This window comes from Felis catus, chromosome D4 (assembly GCF_018350175.1).
Source record: "Felis catus isolate Fca126 chromosome D4, F.catus_Fca126_mat1.0, whole genome shotgun sequence".
Lineage (NCBI taxonomy): Eukaryota > Metazoa > Chordata > Mammalia > Carnivora > Felidae > Felis > Felis catus.
In genome coordinates this window covers 95,003,013-95,022,712 of record NC_058380.1, presented here as the reverse complement: position 1 = coordinate 95,022,712, position 19,700 = coordinate 95,003,013, and the positions used below count along the sequence as shown (strand labels likewise).

The window sequence follows — 19,700 nt, the reverse complement described above, 5'->3', positions numbered from 1 at the left end:
TCCAGAGCTGGCTGGTGCCGGACCTGGCAAGTCGGTTGACGACAGAGCTGCCTCTGTCTCTGCAGCCGGTGATACCGCGGGTGCCTGTGCTGGTTCCAGCCCTTCCGCTGGTCCTGGAGCCGGTGCTGGACCTGGCTGTGGTTCCTGGGCTCTCACGTGAGCTGATGTTAGAACAACAGCTCTGGACTTGACACTGGATCAGGTGAGAGAGCCGGCCCGTGCTCCGTAGCTGCCGCTCTGTCTACTGCTGGGTTTGTGCCGGAGAGGGCTCTAACTCCGGATTCGGTACCAAAGAGCTGGCCCTGAAGGCGGTGCGAGCTTTGCAGCCGGGGGTTGAGCCGGCACTGGTGCCGCAAGAGGACGAAAATTGGCCACGTGAGCGCCTTCCCACCTGCCTTTGCAAAACCAGAAAACGTTCCAGCGCCGCGCAGAGAAGCCCCAGCCCGAGGATCCACCCCAGGGCGTCTTCCTCACCTGTAGACCGTATGCGTGAACATCAAATACCTTTCTTTTCTTCCCTTCCTTGTCCTCTTATCGTGTAACATAAGATGCATTAATAACGGCTCACTTCACATCATACGATGTAAGTCATGGGATATCAAAGACAAGCGTGGACGTCCCCTGAGAGCTCAGCATCCTCCTCGGAGAGAGGATTCGTATGGTTTGAACTGTACGTGGGACAGCTGTGCTACGTTAGGAGGGAGGATGTCTTTCTCACTGTCTTTATTTGGAGCTTAACCTGGAGAACCTCAACTACCACAGCGCTAAACTGCCTTCCCGTTCCCACTTTAAGAGTCTCTGTCACTTGCGGGCCTTAGAGACCGAGCGCCACGTAGCGTGCAAAGTGCCTCCCCGGTCCAGGCCTCGTGCTGCGTACTGGGCTCGGCGGGCACCTCCTGGGAATGTTGAGAAGTGCGTGGCTGATGCTTTCCTGCTTTCCTGGCTGAGGACACAGGTGACCCCCCAAGCCCTCTTACCCGGAAGAGGCCACAGTGTGGGCTCAACCTGCCGCTCGTGAGACCGGCCAGACACACCGTCAGCACCCAGACTCCCGGAAGAGAAAAGCGGGCCTCCCGACGCGAGGCCTCAGAAAACAAGCCAGAAATGGTCTTTTCGGAACGTGGACTTCCAGAAAGGAAGTCAGTACAGAAGATGCTGTATTCCCTCTGACATGCGTCTCGGGCAAGCAGGGGATTTTGCCTCCTGGTCATTACCCGTTAGGACACATGCTTGACATGCTCTGTTTCCTGTATAGTCGTCTCCTTTAATACTGAATATTCTCACTCTACAGTCAGGACAGAGAAGAGGAAATTATGGCATACGCATGCCAGAGGCAGCCACCACCTGGAAGATTATCATTCCTATTTTGATTTCTAGTTGTCCCTTGTGGGGCGTGCCCTCTGAACGGGCCCACCCCCAGGCACACAGTGGCCCGAACGAGGCTAACCAGGACCAAAGCGCTCCCATCCGGATCCTGATGAGCTTCCAGAGAAGTTCTGTGTGTTTGTATGAGGGAGAAAGACAGAAGAAGAGGGAAAGCAACACGACTTCGTGGTTTTCAAGCTGCTGTCAAATCCGATCGCCACTGAGTACAGAAAACGCTTGACAGAATCCAACACCATTTCGTGATACGAACGCTCAAAGCAGAAACAGAACGGAACTTCCTGAGCGCTCCTACAGGCCACCTGCGAACAAGCCACAGCTCCTGTCACCCTGAACGGAGAAAAGACTGGAAGCCTTGTCCCTGAGTTCAGGAGCCAGACGGACGAGGCCCAAGCCCCGGCAGCAGCCCACGCTGTCCTAGAGGTCTCGGCCGTGTCGACGAGGCAAGAAAGGGGGATAACAGACATCTAGATTGGGGGGAATGAAGGAAAGCCGTCTCTAGTTGCAAATAACATGACTGTGTACATGGGAAATCGTACAGAATACACAGAAAAGCTTCTAGAGGTAATAAAATAGTTCAGCAAGGCTGCAGGATACAAACACAGTACCAAGAAAGAAATTGTACGAGACAGTAAACTGGTGCAGCCGATGCATGGAAGCTCCTCAAGACATCGAAAAAAGAAACACCACGTAACATGACAATTCCACTTTCGGGTATTTACAGGAAGAAAACGAAACACTCACGCCAAAAGATATCTTACCCCCGCACCCAGCATTACTTACAGAGTCAAGACGTGGAAGGAACCCAAGCGTCCACGTGGATGGACGGAAAAAGAAGATGTGGGAGTGTGCGCACACAGACACGTACATATCACAGAATACTAGTCAGTCATAAACAAGGAGGAAATCCATTTGTGACAACACAGACGAGGATATTATGCTAAGTGAAATAAGTCCGACAGAGAAAAACAAATATCATATCTCCTTTGAAAGTGGGATCTTAAAAACAGAGCTCAAAGAACTCACAGATAGAGCGATCACACCGCCGGTTGCCAGAGGCAGGGGCTAAGGGATGAGCGAACCGGGGAAGGTGGTCGAAAGGTACAATCTGCCGGTGATAAAAGAAATAAGTCTAGGGACGTGATGTGCAGCGTGGTCACTATAGTTAATACCGCATTGCACGTGTGGAAACTGCCAAGGGGTAAATGTGAAAAGTCTCTGTAACAAGAAAACATGTGCAACCACGTGTGCAGATGGACGTTAACAGGACCTGCTGTGTGACCACTCGGCCATACACACAGCTACCCAATCATCGAGGTATATACGGAACTGACTGAATGCCACACATCAGTGAAACAAAATCAGGGGCGCCCGGGGGGCCCAGTCGGTTAAGCGGCCGACTTGAGCTCAGCTCATGATCTCACAGTTCGTGGGTTCAAGCCCCGCATCGGGCTCTGTGCTGATGACTCAGAGCTGGAGCTGCTTCGGATTCCCTGTCTCCCTCTCTCTCTGCCCCTCCCCCACTTGCACTCTTTCTCTCTCTCTCTGAAAAAGAAACACTACAAGTAGGTGAACTGAAAGACAGCATCACGAAAGCTAGAAGGCACCCTACTGAATGGGACAATGAATGGGCTAAGGACATATATCCTAAGAGACTTGCATGTGGAATGCATATTAAATCTTACAACTCAATAGGAAGAAACTGCGCATCCAATTTAAAAATGGGAAATGCAGGGGCGCCTGGGTGGCTCAGTCGGTTGAGCGTCTGACTTCGGCCCAGTTCGTGATCTCACAGCTCGTGAGTTCGAGCCCCGCGTCGGGCTCTGTGCTGACCGCTCAGAGCCTGGAGCCTGCTTCTGCTTCTGTGTCTCCCTCTCTCTCTGCCCTTAACCCACTCACATTCTGTCTCTCTCAATAATAAATAAACTTTAAAAAAAAATTTAAAAAAATGGGAAATGTAGCTGAGGAGACATTTCTCGAGAAACGATAAACAAGTGACCAACAATGTTCCACATCGTTTTTAGGATGGAAATCCAATCAAGGCCACAATGAGATACAAGTTCACATCCACCAGGACGGCTGTCATTAAAAAGATAGATATTAAGAAGTGTTGGCAAGGATGCGTAGACGTTGGGGTCCTCCTCCTTTGCTGGCAGAAATATAAAGTGATGTAGCCCTTTGGGAGACAGTCTGGCCATTTTTCAAAACGTAAACACGGAGTATCCGTATGATCCAGGGATGAAAACCTGTGAAAAGCCTGACCGTGAACATTCACAGCATTGCCACTCACAGTTGCCCAAAGGTAGAAACACCCCCAGTGTCCATCGACTGCTGAGTGGATACAGAACACGGCCTATCTACACCATAAAAATGATTTGAAGAACATTATTAGGCTTGAGCCCGACTGAACTCCCGGTCCATGCCGCACTCATGGTGAACCTTGACAACATCAGCTGCATTAAAGGAGCCTCCGGAAACCAGCACATCTGCGTTATTCTGTGTATAGAAAAGGCCCCACACAGCCTCCCTAGCTACAGCTGGGCACCTGCTACCAGGTCATTACAGGAAAAATGACCTCAGGTGTGCCCCTGCCTCCAGGCGCCCCGAGGGGGTTGAGGGCAGTGGTGGTGGACGGTGCTCCCCTTGGTGCCGAGGATCCGCCCTCTCACCTGCTGGATGATGGGGGTCCCCGATCCTCCATGGAGGGACGGAGGTCTCCAGCCGGTCCCTTCATACACAAACAAGGACAGTGCAAGACAAAGGCCCGGGGACAGGCAAAGGATCCCCGGTCCCCCGGGGCGGCTGGGCAGTCAAAGGGCACCCAACCTGCCCCAGCACCGGAAAGTCCTAAGTGGACTCTGGGCACCGGCTGAGCCCCGTGCAAGGGCTGCAAACTGTGGGCGGGCACGGGTCGCCCTGCAACAGGTTGCGCACACCGAGTGCGCACGACGAGGCCCCACAGCAACAGGAGGAACCCTTCCAACACCACCACGGATGTGCACCATGCTGGACGAGGAGGGGCGGAGTCTCCGGGGCGGGGTGCGCGCTCTCCTGGCTGGGTCCCGGGACACGGCTAAGTGAGGACAGAGGCCCACGAGCTGAGCCCGAGCCTCCCTTCCCCTGCGCCAGGTTGCGTCTCCTCCCCTGCCCTGGTTGGAAGGCCCCAGTCCTGCCCCAGTGTCCCCACCCCTGCCTCTGGCGTCCCCACCCCTTGCCTCCTGCTACCCTCCAGCCCTGCTGAGAGCCCACACTGTCCCCAGACTGGGTGAGCGATGTGGTTCCACCTCAGGCCCTCAGGGACAGTTGGGAAACAAGCCAGGAAAGGCGGGCACTGGCCCAGGGCAGCTGGAGGAAACACCTGTGCGCTCACTCCTCTGTCCCGGCTGTTACTGGCCATGTGAAATTCTGGAACGAAAGGTTGGGCCAGTTTGAGGCGGAATACAAAATGTAGACACTGTGGGGAGGGCTGAGACCCAAGAAACACAGCAGGTTTCCGGGGGAGATGTGCGTCCCCCAACATCCCCGCCCCTGCCAGGCAGCCCTGCCGCCCCAGACCCTGCACGCCAGGCACGGTGTCGCCCGCCGGGGTGCTGGCCGGGGTCCAGCGTCTGCCATGACCCTAATTGTAGAAGATCTTGTTTCAGAAAATCTAGAACAGGGTGTTATGCAGACATCGTGTGTGATACCTTGTTCCAGTTACTGGCATATTTCCTACAGGATGTTAGAAATGAGAAAGAGAACAGTGATGGGCCCGGAGACACCCCATATTCCCACCGCTGACCTCCACCTCCCCTGGCTCCCAGGTGGGTCCTGGGCGTTTGAGTCGGCATCAAACTGGGAACAGGGTGCTTGGCTTTCCGCGGCATCGCCCTCGGACGCCCCGGTGTCGTGGCTCCAGGGACTGACCGGCTAGAGGTCACCTGCTTAGCCCACACGCGTGTCCAGACGGGCAGGCTGCAGGCCCCGGGCGCTTCTCCCTGCCCCTCCGCGTCAGCTCTGTGCTGCCCCTGCCCCTTGCCTGGGGGCTGTTGGACTCCGCTCCAGGCCGGCGGCCACCACGTCCCCAGTCGGAGAGGGAGGGCTGGCGAGAACACCCGCAAGCGACGTATTTCTGGCGTCCGTGCCCGGCTCGAGCGGCACCCGCTCCGGTCAGCTCCATGCGCACACACCCCTCCCGTGCCCTGCTGGATTCTCAGCCCTCAAACTGTGCCGGGTGAGGAATGACACTTCACATCTCGCTGACTCACTGGGACCGTCCCAGAGCCGCACGACGCGGGCCCCGCTGTTTACAGTGACAGATGGGAGCCGCAGCCTCGTGTCCATTCACTCATCCCCGCACGCGTCAGCACCCGTGTCTGTCTGCTGCTGTGTGCAGGCACCCGCACACGATGGTGAAGCCCAGACACCACCCCGCCCTCGAGCTCACAGCCGAAGCGGTGGGACGGCGACCCCCCCCACGGTCAGCAGCTGGGGGCCACAGAGGCAGAGCATCCCCACCCTCCCCAACCTGCAGTGACCCCCGACTCCTGGCCCGACATCCGGCGCCCTGCGTGAGCTGGTCCATACGCCCTCCCCCGTGGGCACCCCTCACCCCACTCCGGCCTCCCTAGGGCCTTCCTCCCCCAGGGAGCCCACGGAGCCCCAGCCCCTCATAGGCCACTGCCGCCACCACCCCTCCCATGGCCCCCACCCAGGACGTCCTCATCTCCAGGCTTGGAGCCTCCTCAGGCTCCGTGCGAGCTCAGGCTTTGGGTCGGATTGTCCGGGGGGCAAACCCACAATAGGGCCATGTCCCAGCCCTGTGACCCACAAGCTCACGTGGTGGGTGTCAGAGCCTCATTTTCTTCGTTGAAAATTGGGTCTGTGACTCCCATCTCAGGAAGGTGAGCAGGGGGCACAGGCGTCACCTGGCTGGGGGAGCCCCAACCCAACATAAGACCTGTGATGGTCAGGGCAGGGCTCCATGAGGGTGAAGACTGAGTCCCTCGTTCCCGTTCACGGCTGGACTTGGTCACTCAGAGCTGAGTGCCCTTGACCCGGGGCCACAGTTCATGTATAAGAAGGGGTGAAGTCAGTGAGCACCCTGGGGAGTCCCTAGCAACTCTAACCACACCCAACACTCAGACATCCCCCGATGTGCCCCCTCCTTCCTGGCCTCCCTCCCAACCCTCTGATCCAGCCAGGGCTGCAGCCAGGGACAGGCTCCCCTTGTGTCCCGGGTCCTGGCAGGAAGACCGTGGGAGGAGGTGGAGAGAAGGAGGGGGAGGCGGGAGGTGACAGGCCGATCCTCTCCTTGCCCATACTTGGTGTCCACCGTCTCCTCCAGGCCCCCTGCCCCGGCCGTGCACCCAGCTGGACCCTGGGGGGAGCGTGGGGTCTGTGACAGCTGGGACGGTATAGGTACATTCGGCGACCCTCGTGTACCCGCGTGTCCAACCCACCCGGCCCTCAAGTCTGCAGCCCACTGGCTGGGGTGAGGCTGATCTGAGGGCTCACAGGATTTGGGGTTACAGGGCAGCGGTCTGGAGGCAGGGCGCACATGGGATCAGTGGCACGGAGTCCCCCGGGGAGGGCACACAGCCGTGCCAGGCCGAGGACACGAGACCCAGCTGCCCTTTGCTAGGGAGGCCTGTGTGCCTGGCACATCTCCTCTCCATCCACCCAGGAGGAGAGCCTGGGCCCTGTGCACGCTGACGTCACTCCACGCCCAACCTCAGGGCCAGGTGGGAGACTGAGGCCAGGGACCGGCCCAGGATACGTGAGGTGGGCAGAGTCCAAGCAGTGGGGGTCTCCATCCTAGGCCAAACTCAGTCGTCCCCTAGGGTTCGCCCTGGGAATGAGACCCCTGAGATCTCGTCGGATCCCTATCAACGCCATACGAGGTGGGGCTGTTATATCTGGATGTCCCCAGACCGTACAGGCAAGCACACGCACACACACACACAGACACACAGACACACACACACACACACACACACACACAAACAGACACACATGCGCACACTGACCACCCGGCAGTGGTTCAAGGGGAGTACACCCTGGAGGGGGGAGGTGACACCGGGGCAAGAAGGGGATTGGAGGCAGCTCTGCCACGGGGCAGGGGCCCCCAGTGGGCTGGCAGCACGACCAGGGCTCATACGTGGGGTGGGAGGACGTGCCAGCCTGATGGCCAGGGGGTTCCAGGGTACCCAGGGGGCTGCCTGGGCTGGGCACTTCCCCGGGGCACCCGGAGAAGACGGGGTTTGGGGTCCTGTGTCCACCACCAGCCTGGAGCTAGAAGGAGACACCCCCCTACTGGGAGCGGGCTAAGGGACAGGCCTCAGCTTACTCCTGTGTAAATTGGGCTGCATAGACGTGGTGTCCCAAGGGTCCCACAGGCTTGTCTGCTGGCCCTGGGCCTCCACCCCTGCCCCAAGATGCTCCTGGTACTGGGAAAATGCTTTCTCCTCCCTCAAGGTCCTTCTGAGTGGAGTGCAGCCTGAGGGCTTGGAGGACCGAGGACCTGGGTGGGCAGCACGTGGCCGAGCAGTGGACCCTGGTGTGGGGACCGAGGTCAAGACCCTCCTTGTCGGAGCCCCGGGGCCTCATTAGGAAGGGCTTCCAGAGGTAGTGCCCTGGCTGGGGTGAGGAAGCCTTAGGAATGAACGGGACACCGGGACGGGAGAGGTGGAACGGGGGACAAGGGAGGCTTCTGAGGTCCTCACTTCGCCCGTGGAGCCCGCTGGTCCTGCCCCTGTGCCCCCCTAGGGCCAGGGAGGGCTGTTGCCTTGACTACATCCAAACAAAGTCTGTGTTTTGTTTTCTGGTTTCCAAGCCTGGGACTGTCATGATGGTGCTGACCACCAGGGGGCAGGCTGTGTCCACTGTGCTCAGTGAAGCCTCTGGAGCGGGAAGGGACGCTCAGGGGTCAATCTGGGCGTCCCCTGCCCCCAACCCAACATGTACCTCTTACTATTAGTCTGCATGTCCACAGCATGAGCTGCTCAGAGGCAGGTAGGGACTCTGAGATCCTCTCTGGACGCATTCAGCTCCTGTGCCTCTCACCCTGAGCAGGCACTGTTTGGCCCGGGGGCTGGAGTTAGAGGTCCCGTGAGGTCCCAGCCCTCCAGGAGCTCACAGCCCAGAGGGGGAGGTGGGTCAAGGCACAAGAGCGAATCCATGTGAAAGGAAAAACCAACACTGTCGGGAAATGAAGCAGGGTGAAGGAGGGCGGCCAGGGGCCCCTGAGTGGGTCTCACAGGCCTCCACGGTGGCCCTGATGCTGGGACCCAGAAGGACAAGAGGAGCCAGTCCCGCACATGTCTGCAAGCAGTGTGCTGTGGGGACAAGCAAAGCTGCAGAGACTCGGAGGCACAGAGGGTTTGTCTGGAGAGGAGCTGAGGAGGAGCCAGTGTGGCCGGAGAGAGCTCGGGAGGGAGGAGGGCGGCCCAGCCCCCAGCCTGGAGGATGGGCTGTTGTCTGTGCTGGGGGACACATTCACCTTCCTTGGACCACCTCACACTTTCTGTACCAGTCTCCCGGCTCGGCTCGGCTGGGAGCCTCAGTCCCACGGTCACCCAGGAGGCCAGGGCTGCAGCCTCAGCTGAGACTCGACTGGGGCAGGGTCCGCCTTCAAGACCGCGACCGGGCACGTGCTCTTGGCAGGATTCGGCTGGGCCTGGGGGGTCTCAGGACTTCTGTGTCTCAGCCCGGACCCTCTGCAGGTTCTTGGCACTGGGCGTCCTGGAGCAGCTCATATTATCTGCTCTTGCTTCGTCAGAGAGAGACACACACACAGACACAGACACTGACACAGAGACAGAGAATGGACCCGGGAGAAAAGGAACCCGGAGACGCCACAGGCTTTCATGAACCACCTTGGAAGCGACACCCATCGTTATATTCTCTCCCTCAGAACCGGTCACACGGGCCTTCCACCGGGGAGGGGAGGGGATGTCACGAGGATACAAGAGGCTGTGTCAGTGAAAGAGGGCACGTGTCAGAGATAGAGACCCCTGTGCGTGCTGTGACGCCACAGTCTGACGCCAGCCAGGACAGGGCTGGTCCTCCCGTGGCCCAATCACAAACTGGGAGATGCAGAAGGCTGGACAGTCACACCACAGAGGGGAGAGCATCCCTCACGACCCAGGGCCAGAACGGTTCACAGGCCTCTGGGCCAAATAATGCGCCAAAGCCAGTGCGTTCCCTGGGATGGAGGCCAGACCCGTCCCAGTCCAAGGGAGGCGGCCCCACGGGAGCAGGCATCAGAGATGCGTGGCGTCCCGGGGAGGGACTCGGGCAAGTGAAACCCAGGGAGGCAGCCCTGGTTGCCTTCAGACGGGCAAATTTCTGCTCTGGGAACCAGCCGCCCAGGTGACAAGGTGAGGAAGCACAGGTCCCCAGAGACAAGTGTGACGGACTCCCGTCTCCGGAAGAGAGATGCCTCAGGCAGAGAGGAGGGACTGGGGACTCCAGTGGGACGCTGCCAGCCTGCCGGGAACCAGCCCCTCCGGCTGCAGGTGCACTCAGGTGGCAGAGGGGACCTGAACGGGACAGCAGTGCGTGGCTGGCCTCGCTTTCCCCATCCAAGGCCAACGTCCTCTGCAGCCCTTGCCACTCCGCCCCTCGTCTCAAAGCAAAGTGGTCTCTTCACTCAGGTTCCCTGGTGCCTGTTCAGGACAAGGATGCCTCCCGGGAAGAAAGAGAAGAACCGACGGGGCTCACCCAGCCCGGGGGCCCTGGCAGACAAGCCAGCACTTGGCCTGTGGGCCACGGCCCTCTCCTGCCCCCACCGGCACCGTCTGCCCTCTGTCCCCTGACCCCCAGCTCCCAGGAGACGAATCCAGCCCGAGGACCGCCTCGGGGCCGGCCTGGGAAGAGCTGGGTGGAAGGACAGGTGAGGGAAGACACAAGGGGTGTTCTCGACTCCCAAATCTGACGACCGAAGTCTGGGAGGCGAGAGGAAGATGGGAGGAAATGCAGGGTGTGCATTTGCACGTCTTCCTAACAGGAGAGGTGAGTGGGTGACCCAGGGACTTGGGCGGAGACCTGACACCTTCAAAGGAGCCGGGAGGAGGATCCGAGAGAACCAGAGCAAACCCACAAAAGCACAGGGGCGGCGGGAGGTGCAGGAGACATACGTGTGTGGGTCCTCCAGGGCCCTCAACCTTCGCTCTGTGTGTGTTTGTGTGTGTGTGTGTGCGTGTGTGTGTGTGTACCGTGGTTAAAAACCTTGGTGAATATGGCTTACGTGTCTTCTTTTTTTTTTGTTTTTTTAATTTTTTTTCCAACGTTTATTTATTTTTGGGACAGAGAAACACGGAGCATGAACAGGGGAGGGGCAAAGAGAGAGGGAGACACAGAATCGGAAACAGGGTCCAGGCTCTGAGCCATCAGCCCAGAGCCCGACGCGGGGCTCGAACTCACGGACCGCGAGATCATGACCTGGCTGAAGTCAGACGCTTAACTGACTGCGTCACCCAGGCGCACCTTACGTGTCTTCTTAAGGTGACGAGGGCCATGGGGACGGCGCTCCCCCTTGCTGGCTGCGGGTGAGAGGCCACACCACCTCCTGGGTGGGGTCCGGGGCTCGCTTCTGGGATCCAGGTGCGTGCACACAGCGGGGAGCAGACAGGGTGCTGAGGGCATGCATGGACGCATCCACAAAGGAACAAGGACAGAAGCGGTTTCTGCTCTGGGCGGTGGGGCAGAGGCTGTTAGGGTCTTGTGCTTGGATTTGGGGAACTGGGGCTGGCAAGGCACAGCTGCTCGGTGACGCCCCCTCAGGACACCCGAGTCCACCTGCCCCTGGGAGAGCACGGGCGACCCTCCGCTCTGCCTGAGGGCTCTGTCTTGTCCCAGGGGCACCTCCTCTTCTGCCAGCCGGGGCCAGCCTGCCACCTGGGAGTGCAGGTACCCCGAATGCCCTGGGACAGGGCCGGTCCGGGTAGGACACCGTCTCCCAGCGGACTTGAGCTCCTGGCCGCCCCGGTGCTCTTCCTCCTCCTGCGGGCTGCGTGAGCTCAAGTCCTCCTCTGCTCAGGGACCACCCTCTGTCCAGGCTCCACACACTGGCACTTGGGGCAGGTCCTCTGGACCTTCTGGATTCGTGCTTCCTTGTCGGGAACGTGGGCAGAGGCCTCCCTCCCAGACTCGCCAGAGGGGACACGGCCAGGAACATTCAGACCGTGCCAAGGAAGATGCCACGTGGGGGACCCCGTTGTGTCGTGCAAACCGATGAGGTCACGGCGGTCGGCACACGGCAGGCACCTGAGATCCCCGGCTGAATTACGGAAGGAGGGAGGGAAGGAGGGAGGGATGGAGGGAGGGAGTGAAACCACAGAAGGGGGGTCCACACCAGGTCAGGTCAGAGGGCGTCACAGCTCGGGCCCTGGAAGGGGGCACGGGACACGTCTTTCTGTCCCTCCAGCGCTGACCTTCCTCCACGTGGGACCTGCTGACCTACTGGATCATCTTCACCTCCTCCGCAAACAACGCTGAGTGTTCCCAGAAGGGGGACAGTGGGCAGGGGCCAAGGAGGGGCTTCCGGAATCCTGTGCCCTGGGGGACTCTGGGACAGCCTTCCAGGTGGCCCTTTGTGTCCTCCAGGCACCAGGCCACGATTCCACCTCATGTCTCAGGGAATGCGCCAACCCATCTGAAGGCCCGTTACGTCCCCATGTCACAGATGGGGACACCGGGGCTCATAGCACACCCTGAGTCACTAGTAAGACAAGCTGGGTCAGGAAGCCCATCTCCTTGACTTTGGATTGTCCTACCCGCAGGCGTGCATCTTGGCGTCCTGGGGCTCGGGGTCCCTACTCCTGGGGGATCCCACACCTGCCAAGGTCCCCTACCCACTGAATCAGGGGAGCAGAGCTGACCAACCTGCCTGAGGCCCCACATGGGGCTGGGGAAGGGCCGACTCCGGGCTCTGGGGGCTCTCCCAGTACTGGGCCAGCCGGTCCCCTGCAGGACAAGGACTTCTCGCTGGGGAACGGCTGGGGCCTCAGCTTCCTCACGTTGTCACCTGGGCTGCCGTTCCCTAGACCAGAAACCTGCCCGTCTGAAGGTGACCATCGCTGCCTCCTTGGGGTCTCACTTGCCCGAGTCCCTCCCCGGGACGACCCGCACCTCTGATGCCTGCTCCCGTGGGGGTCGCCTCCCCTTGGACTGGGACGGGTCTGGCCTCCATCCCGGGGAACGCACTGGCTTTGGCGCATTATTTGGCACAGAGGCCTGTGAACCTTTCTGGCCCTGGGTCGTGAGGGATGTTCTCCCTTCTGTGGTGTGACCGTCCCACCTTCTGCATCTCCCGGTTTCTGTTTGGGCCACGGGAGGACCAGCCGTGTCCTGTCTGGCTTCAGGCTGTGGTGTCACAGCACGCACGGGGGTCTCCACCCCGAGACCGTGCCCATTGTCACCGAAGGGGCCTCCATATTCCCACCTAATCCTTAATCCATTGTGATTTCAATGTCAATGGAGAAAAAGTCTATTTCAAACAGCCACAAAGTACAAAAATGAATCTGTCCCGTCTGAAAAGTCGGTGCAGACCCAAAGGTATCTCTTGTGAGATTCCACTTGAAGGAAACCTCCAGACTAGGTAACGAAACACGGAGAGAAAGCAGGCTGGGGGTTCCCAGGGGCTGGAGGGGGCACGAATGGGGAGTGAGGGCTCTGGGTACACGGTGACCCTTGGGGATCGAGATATTCTGCAACAAAATTCTGTGGCGAGGTTCACAGCGTTGTGAGCGTACCCCGTGCTCAGGAATTGCACAACGTAAAATAAATAAAACATTTTATTGAAGATGAATATAGATTATAACTAATGAACAAATACCATAACAGCTAAAAAATCGAAGAGTAAAAGGAAAAGGGAGAAGAGGAAGAGACATTTTGGTGGGGGGTCGCAGTCAGGGATTGGAGAATGAATTTGAAATAAAATATAATAAACAAAAAATAAAATAAGATAAAAAAAGCACCCTGTATAGGTCTTCAAGCCCTTGTTTTTTGGCCGACATCCATGTGGGATCAAGGGCAGTGGCAGGGGCGGGGAGAAGGGCGATGGCAGGAGCAGTGTTGGGATCACAAGCAGGAACAGTGGAACCAGGAGAAGCGGGAGCAGAAGCAGGACCCAGCTGACTCTGCTCAGTTGCCTGTTGTCCCTGCACAGGTCCCAGGTCACTTGCTGGCTCCCAGGCCCCTGCAGGAGTCGCCCCAGACTCCACCCCTGACTGCAGAGACTCCGAGGACCCCGATGCCCTTGGGTCGGGCTCTGGAGCCGCACCGGCTTCCGCTCCTGCCCCGGACTCTTGAGAAGGAAACAGAGTGATGGTTGCAGTGGCTCCAAGGCGTCAGGGTGAGAAGAGGGATGGTCCCACCTCACACCAGCGCCAGCCTCTCCAGGGGCCTTTGCAGACACACAACTCACCCGAGAGCCTCCCCGAGAAGCCATGGCCAGGAACCCACATCAGGACCTCTGCCTCCCTGCAGGCCGCAGCCCAGGGCTCTCAATCTCTGCTCCTGGCCCCACACCAGCCCCGGGGGCTCCTCCCTGGGTGGCCCAGCACCGCCCTGGTCCCATGAACACACAAGTCCCACCCCCAGCCTTCTCACCCTCGGGCTCTGGCTCCGGGGGCTCCGGGTCCTGATCCCAGGACCCGTGAACCAGGACCCAGTGGGGGACTGGGCGGTGAAGGAGGCCTTCCCAGAACATCTCCAGGCTTATCTTCCCAAGACCTCCCTGCAGCCACTCTCTTCCTCGGTCCAGGGTAGCCCTCCTGGGCGACGGGGCACACGCACAACTCTGTAGGGCAGGTGTATCGGGATTCGGCCAGACATTTCCCGATTTCATCAGTTGATTTCTGTAAAGACAGTGACCCGCGGCCAACCCGGAGACATCACAGCCGTGCCCGGCCATCCTCAGTGTCCTTCCACCCTCTCCACCTGTGGCTCCCAGATCGGACACAGACCTGAGTGTGCACAGCCCTAGGCCTGTGACACAGTGACATCCACCTACAGGGCTCGGGATGAACATTGGGGTCAAGAGGGCCACCCCAGCACACCCTGTCCCTCCCAACCAGCCTTGACCGAGTGTGAGCCTGACCCGCCCACCAAGCATCTGACCCCTTCATCAGCCTGCACCTGCTCGGGTGGACCCTCCACACACGACCCCTCCATCCACACAGACACAGACACACACACACACACACACACACACACACGGGGGGACATGGGGCCGCACAGGTCAGATCAGAGTGGTGTCGGGCTGGACTGGATGTCTCTGGGTCTCCCTGTGTTACCTTTGGGCCCCTACGAGCTAGAGACCTGAGGTGTCCTGTGCACGACCTGACCCACTGTCTCCAGGGTCGGGAAGGGTCGCGGCCACGGGCTCCCCTGAGCCGGCAGCCGTGGGACACGGGCACACAACAGGAGAACATGTTCATTAGGCTAAGGTGTCCCAACGAATGAGCCCAATCGGGCGCTGTGTCCAGAACCTGGGTGCCTGGTGACCCGGGTTCTCAGTTCAATTGGGCTCTGTGACCAGGGAGGTGAGGTCACTTCCTGGGGTCCCCTTACCAGGCTTCCTAATCCTACAAGAGCCACTCCCAGGCTGCAAAGGGTTCCCCTCCACGCCATGCCCTGTCCCTACAGTGACACCAACACAGCCCAAACACGTCCCCGCGAGGCCTGGGGCGGCCGGTGCCACAGCTTTGGGGCCACAGAGTGGGGTTCAGACCTGGGTTTTCCTCCTGACCAGTGCTGGGACCCTGCACAGACCCCGTGCCTCCTGGGGCCCCCCGGTCTCCCCATCTGCACAGTGGGGTCCTTGTGGCATCTACTTGTAGGGGCGCCATCAGGGAGACACGTGTAGACACGTCCCGTGCCTGCTATCCCATGAGGCTCGTGGGCACACGTGGCCGTGGAGGATGAGGAAGGAGTGCGCCTGGCACAGAACACAGGAGAGGGCAGAGTGGAGTCTCCTTGAGGTCATTGTCTCCTGCTCAGCCCAGACCCTGGTGTGTGCCGACCACTAGGGCACCTGGACCCCAGCTGCCGGCCGGGCTCGGGGACGGGCACCAGAATGTGTCCCTGTGTCCTGTAGCCCTACATAACTGACCCTGTTCCTCCCAGTCACCCTTGACCTGGGGTGTGGACATGACCCTCCCATCAGCCTGCTCCTGCTCTGGGTGGCTTCCCCCCACGTCCATCCTTACAAACACACACAGCCTCACACACATTCACAGACACAGGGAGGCTCGTGCAACTCACCAGTCGGATCAGGGCCGTGTCAGGCTAGACCGGCCAAGCCAGGGCCTCCCATGTCACCTTTGAGTCCCTCCGGGCAAGTGACCAGAGGCTTCGGGGGTGAGACCGGACCCACCGTCTGCAAGTGGGAAAAGGCTCTCCCTGTGGGCTCTCCTGAGACCACAGCCTCGAGATATCATGACACAGCATGAGAACACGTTGCGCACTCGAAGGTCTCCAACCACGGGAGCTGAGTGGGGTGCTTCTCTAGAATGGGGGTGCCTGTGATACACACGGGGGCATCTTGGGGATCCCCTGGCCATCGGCCTGGCATGGCTCCACTCATGGGCATGTTCCCTGGAGACAATGTCCCCGCCCCACACCACTTTTCTCCCCCACCGCCTGTCAACTCCAGAGTCCACTCATCCTTTGATACCCACGTGGGTGATTAGTTACTGGGGGCGGGGGACTGTGTTTCCATGCAATTGCGTGGACCTGTGCCCACTCAGGGATGCCCAGAGGAAAGGACCCCACATGGGATGGGTTCAGCGGTCCTCCAGGATCTTAGAGGCTCTCATTCCCTCAAAAACCCCATGGGAAAGTGAAGCCCTGGCCTAGGAGCCCGAAACCTCCCCCAGCCCCTCTAGGCTCTGCTCACCTGGTGGGTTCCCGGCCAGTCCCTGCCTCTCCTAGCCTCAGTTTCCCGACTGTTCCATGAGCGCTTGGAGGAGGAGCTTCACCAGTCCGGCTAGAGTGGCCCCTGGCTCCCACCTTCGGGCAGGATGTGGCGCGGGAGCCTTGTGGGCGGGGAGGTGCTCCCACCAAAGGTCGAGGTAGGTGGATCCCTCGCAGGTGCACCAGGACCATGGGACTGCGCGCACGGGACCACCTCGCGGCAGGAGCCCACGACCCCTGGGGTCGCACGTATCCGATCTCCACTGCCCGTTCAGTGACCCTCATATCCTCTGAGGTCTGGGGCCACGGCCACTCTACCCAGGCAGGGCGGCTGGACGCAGTGGGTATGGAGACACGGGGGCAAGAGGGAAACGAGACAGACCCCCACCCTGCTGACCTGGCCCCCACACTCCACTCCACTATTCATTCGGGCGTCTGGCTGAGCAGGGGGAGGGGGAGGTGGACACCAGTCTGGGCAGGGAGAGGTCAGGCCGCCTTTCCCTCCTCCCCATCCCCTCCCCGTGCCTTCCCGAGACCCCCTCCCCCCACAAGCTCCCCCACTTCAGACACCTTCACCTCCCTGCTTTCATCCCCCACACCCCCACCGGACGTGGGAGCCGCCGACCCCATCTTCAAAAAGAGCACCGAGGGCCCAGAAGCTGGCATAGAGCTTGTGTGTCACAGGACTCTGACGAGGCTCCGCTGTGAGTGTGAGCCCGGGTCGCTCTGACCCGAAGCCTGGGCTTTCGCAGGACCCCGAGGAGGTGACCTCTGAAGCCAGCCTTAGAGATGAGGGTGTTCTGGATGGGAGCCATGGAGCGGGACGGTGGTAGCAGGGGGCTCGAGGGAAAGGGATGGTGGGCTGCCTGGGAGGGGAAAACACTAGGGAGGAGGGAGAGGAACACCCTGGGGAGGGCATCTGGCCCAGTTCACTCGGGGCTCCGGACGTCAGGTAAAGAGTCGGGGGTCACCGCAGCTTGCCAGGTGCAGGGGACGTGATCAGGCAGTGTCGTCAGAGCCACGGCATCCTAGATGTGCAGGTGGCTTGCAGGCTTGGTATTTGCCCCCAGACAAGCATGGATTCCAAGGCACCGGCCTGGGAGGATGATGTTGCCTCAGTGTCGTCCTCTGTAGAGCAGAGCAGGTCGTCGCCTGCTCCCAGGGCTCGATTCCCCGGCAGGTCCACAGATGGTCTCATGTCAGAGGAGTTGTTCAAGTGAGGTCTGTACCTCGGTGGTCTCGGAGAGGGGACCAAGGGACGTTCCCCCTGCCAGCTCGGCGGATGCTCTCGTCCAGGCTGCTGATCCTCACGTCCAGGCCGGCACCGGTGATGCAGTGTCGCCCGCCGGTTGGGGGGACAGGGGCAGTGAGGAGCTGTGCTTGCGGACCCTGAGAGACAGAGCTCGTGAGCGCCCAAGGTTGCCCGGGGGAGCGTGGAGGCTGAGGCTGAGCTGACGCCTGATGTCTCTGGGAAGGACCAGGAGGAGAGCCGGGCCCTGGGGTCTCCGGGAGGGACGGGGAGGACAGTCAGGACCCTGGGGTATCCGGGAGGGAATGGGAGGACAGCCTGGGCCCTGGGGTCTCTGGGGGTGAATGGGAGGACAGCGCGAGCCTTGGGGTCTCTGAGAGGGACTGGGAGGACAGAACGGCCCTGGGGACTCTGGCAGGGACTGGGCTCCGAAGTCAGACTCACAAGTTGCCGAAGCAAGTTCCTGCCGAGTTTTCAATGAAACCGCCCTTCAGTGTATATGGTGAATTTGGGGGCTCACACATTCAAGTGCAGAGTCACTGTCTACAGCCAGTATAACCCGCTGACCCCCTACCCCCGCCAGGGAAATAGTCACGGGGAAGAGCTGTGTGGGCTGGGGGAGCGTTCATCCCATTTCTCCTGGCCTGGGGGACCCCAGAGAACGTCTCCATTGTTCTCTTTCCCTCCAAAGGAGGAGCTGCCCCGAACATCCCTGCACCCTGGGTGTCCCCGCCCCTGGGTCCCCACTGCTGAGAAAGAGGCCACAGGGACCTGTGTCAGGAGTCTGGTCGGCCACCACTCCTGGGGCCATGCCAAGCCCTGGTGGCTGCATGGAAAGGCTGGATGGCTTTGGGGGCAGGGCCTCACTGGCGTCCCCTCCCCGCTTCCCCACTGCGGTCTGCGATCCGGGTCCTGTACGGGTGCTCCATCCGTCACCGGTACCCGCCTTGTTCCTGCCATGGGAGGGATCTCTCTGCATCACCCATTTCACAGAGCAGGAGAGTGAGGCCCAGAGAAGGGAGGCAGGTGTTTCTGGGCACAGGGCTGGTCAGCAGAGAGCTGGAATACCACCTCTGGAGCCCCCGCCAGCCCGGCAGGGACCCCCAAGCCGAGGACGAGCATTCCCCTTCTGCCTGGCCACTCATTCTTCCCAGACCTTGACAGTGGCCTGTTCCTTTTGGCCATGGGTATTGCCTGGCGACCAGGAGGGAGTCCAGCTGGTAGGACAGGTGTAGCTACAGGGCACAGGGACACCTGTGAGCTACCAGGAGCCACATTGTGGTCTCTGTCCCCGATCCTGCCCGGCAGCTGGGGCCCAGATGACCTAGGGGTCGGCACACACCAGAGTCTGGCCTGAGCAGGAGGCCGTGACCTCAAGGAGACTGCACTCTGCCCTCTCCTGGCTCCTGCCTGGTCTCACCTGTCCTCCCTGAGGGGCTCCAGGGCCCGGATCCAGGCCCCTGTTGGCTGCTCTGACTCCAGCCAGGAAAGATGTAGAGCTTGTGGAGCAGCTGGACCTCTTGGGGCTTAAGGGAGGACTGGCCACCGATGGGGCCTCGGCTGGGGAGGATATGTGCCTCTTGGGGTGAGGAATGGGCTGATACCCGGTCCCGGGGTCACGGCTCAGGTATACAAAGGGCTGAAATCACTGAGTGCCTGGGGGATGCCCAGTTACAGTAGCTCCCTGACACTTGGTCATCCTGGAGTTGGCCCCCAGCCTCCCCGGGCAGCTTGCCACCCTCTGACTCCTCACAGGGCTGCAGCCAGGCACAGGCTGGAACCGTGTCCAACGTCTTGCAAGGAAGACAAGGCGGAAGGAGGAAAGGAGAAGGGCAAGGGCGGACCGACTTCTCCCTGCCCTGAGTCGGCCTCCACTGCTGCCTCCAGGAGCCCTGGCCCAGCCATGCCCCAGGGTCCATACACCTGGACCCCGGGGTGGAGTCTGCGGTCCAGGCCAGCTGGGTGGGGTGGGTGTAGTCACTGGCCATCTTGTCCCCAGATGTCCAACCCACCTTGCCTCGCACCCTGAGGTCTGCCTGGCAGGGGCGGGCATGGTTCTGCGACTCAGGAGAGGTTTGGTTCCCAGTGCAGTTGGCAGAGGTGGGAACATGGGTGACCAGCCAGGTGGGGAGCGGTTGGATTCATGCACATCACCGGTCCGTCTGGA

At 60.3% G+C, this 19,700-nt stretch overlaps 1 long non-coding RNA gene across 1 annotated transcript; it reads right to left on the bottom strand.

The window, feature by feature from the left end:
- Positions 1-13,618: 13,618 nt before the first annotated feature.
- On the bottom strand, positions 13,619-16,326 carry LOC123381698. The gene is made up of 3 exons (XR_006589026.1): positions 15,634-16,326; positions 13,978-14,225; positions 13,619-13,672 (listed from the first exon to the last, which is right to left on the bottom strand). It is a non-coding gene; the product is annotated as an uncharacterized LOC123381698 (long non-coding RNA).
- Positions 16,327-19,700: the final 3,374 nt, after the last annotated feature.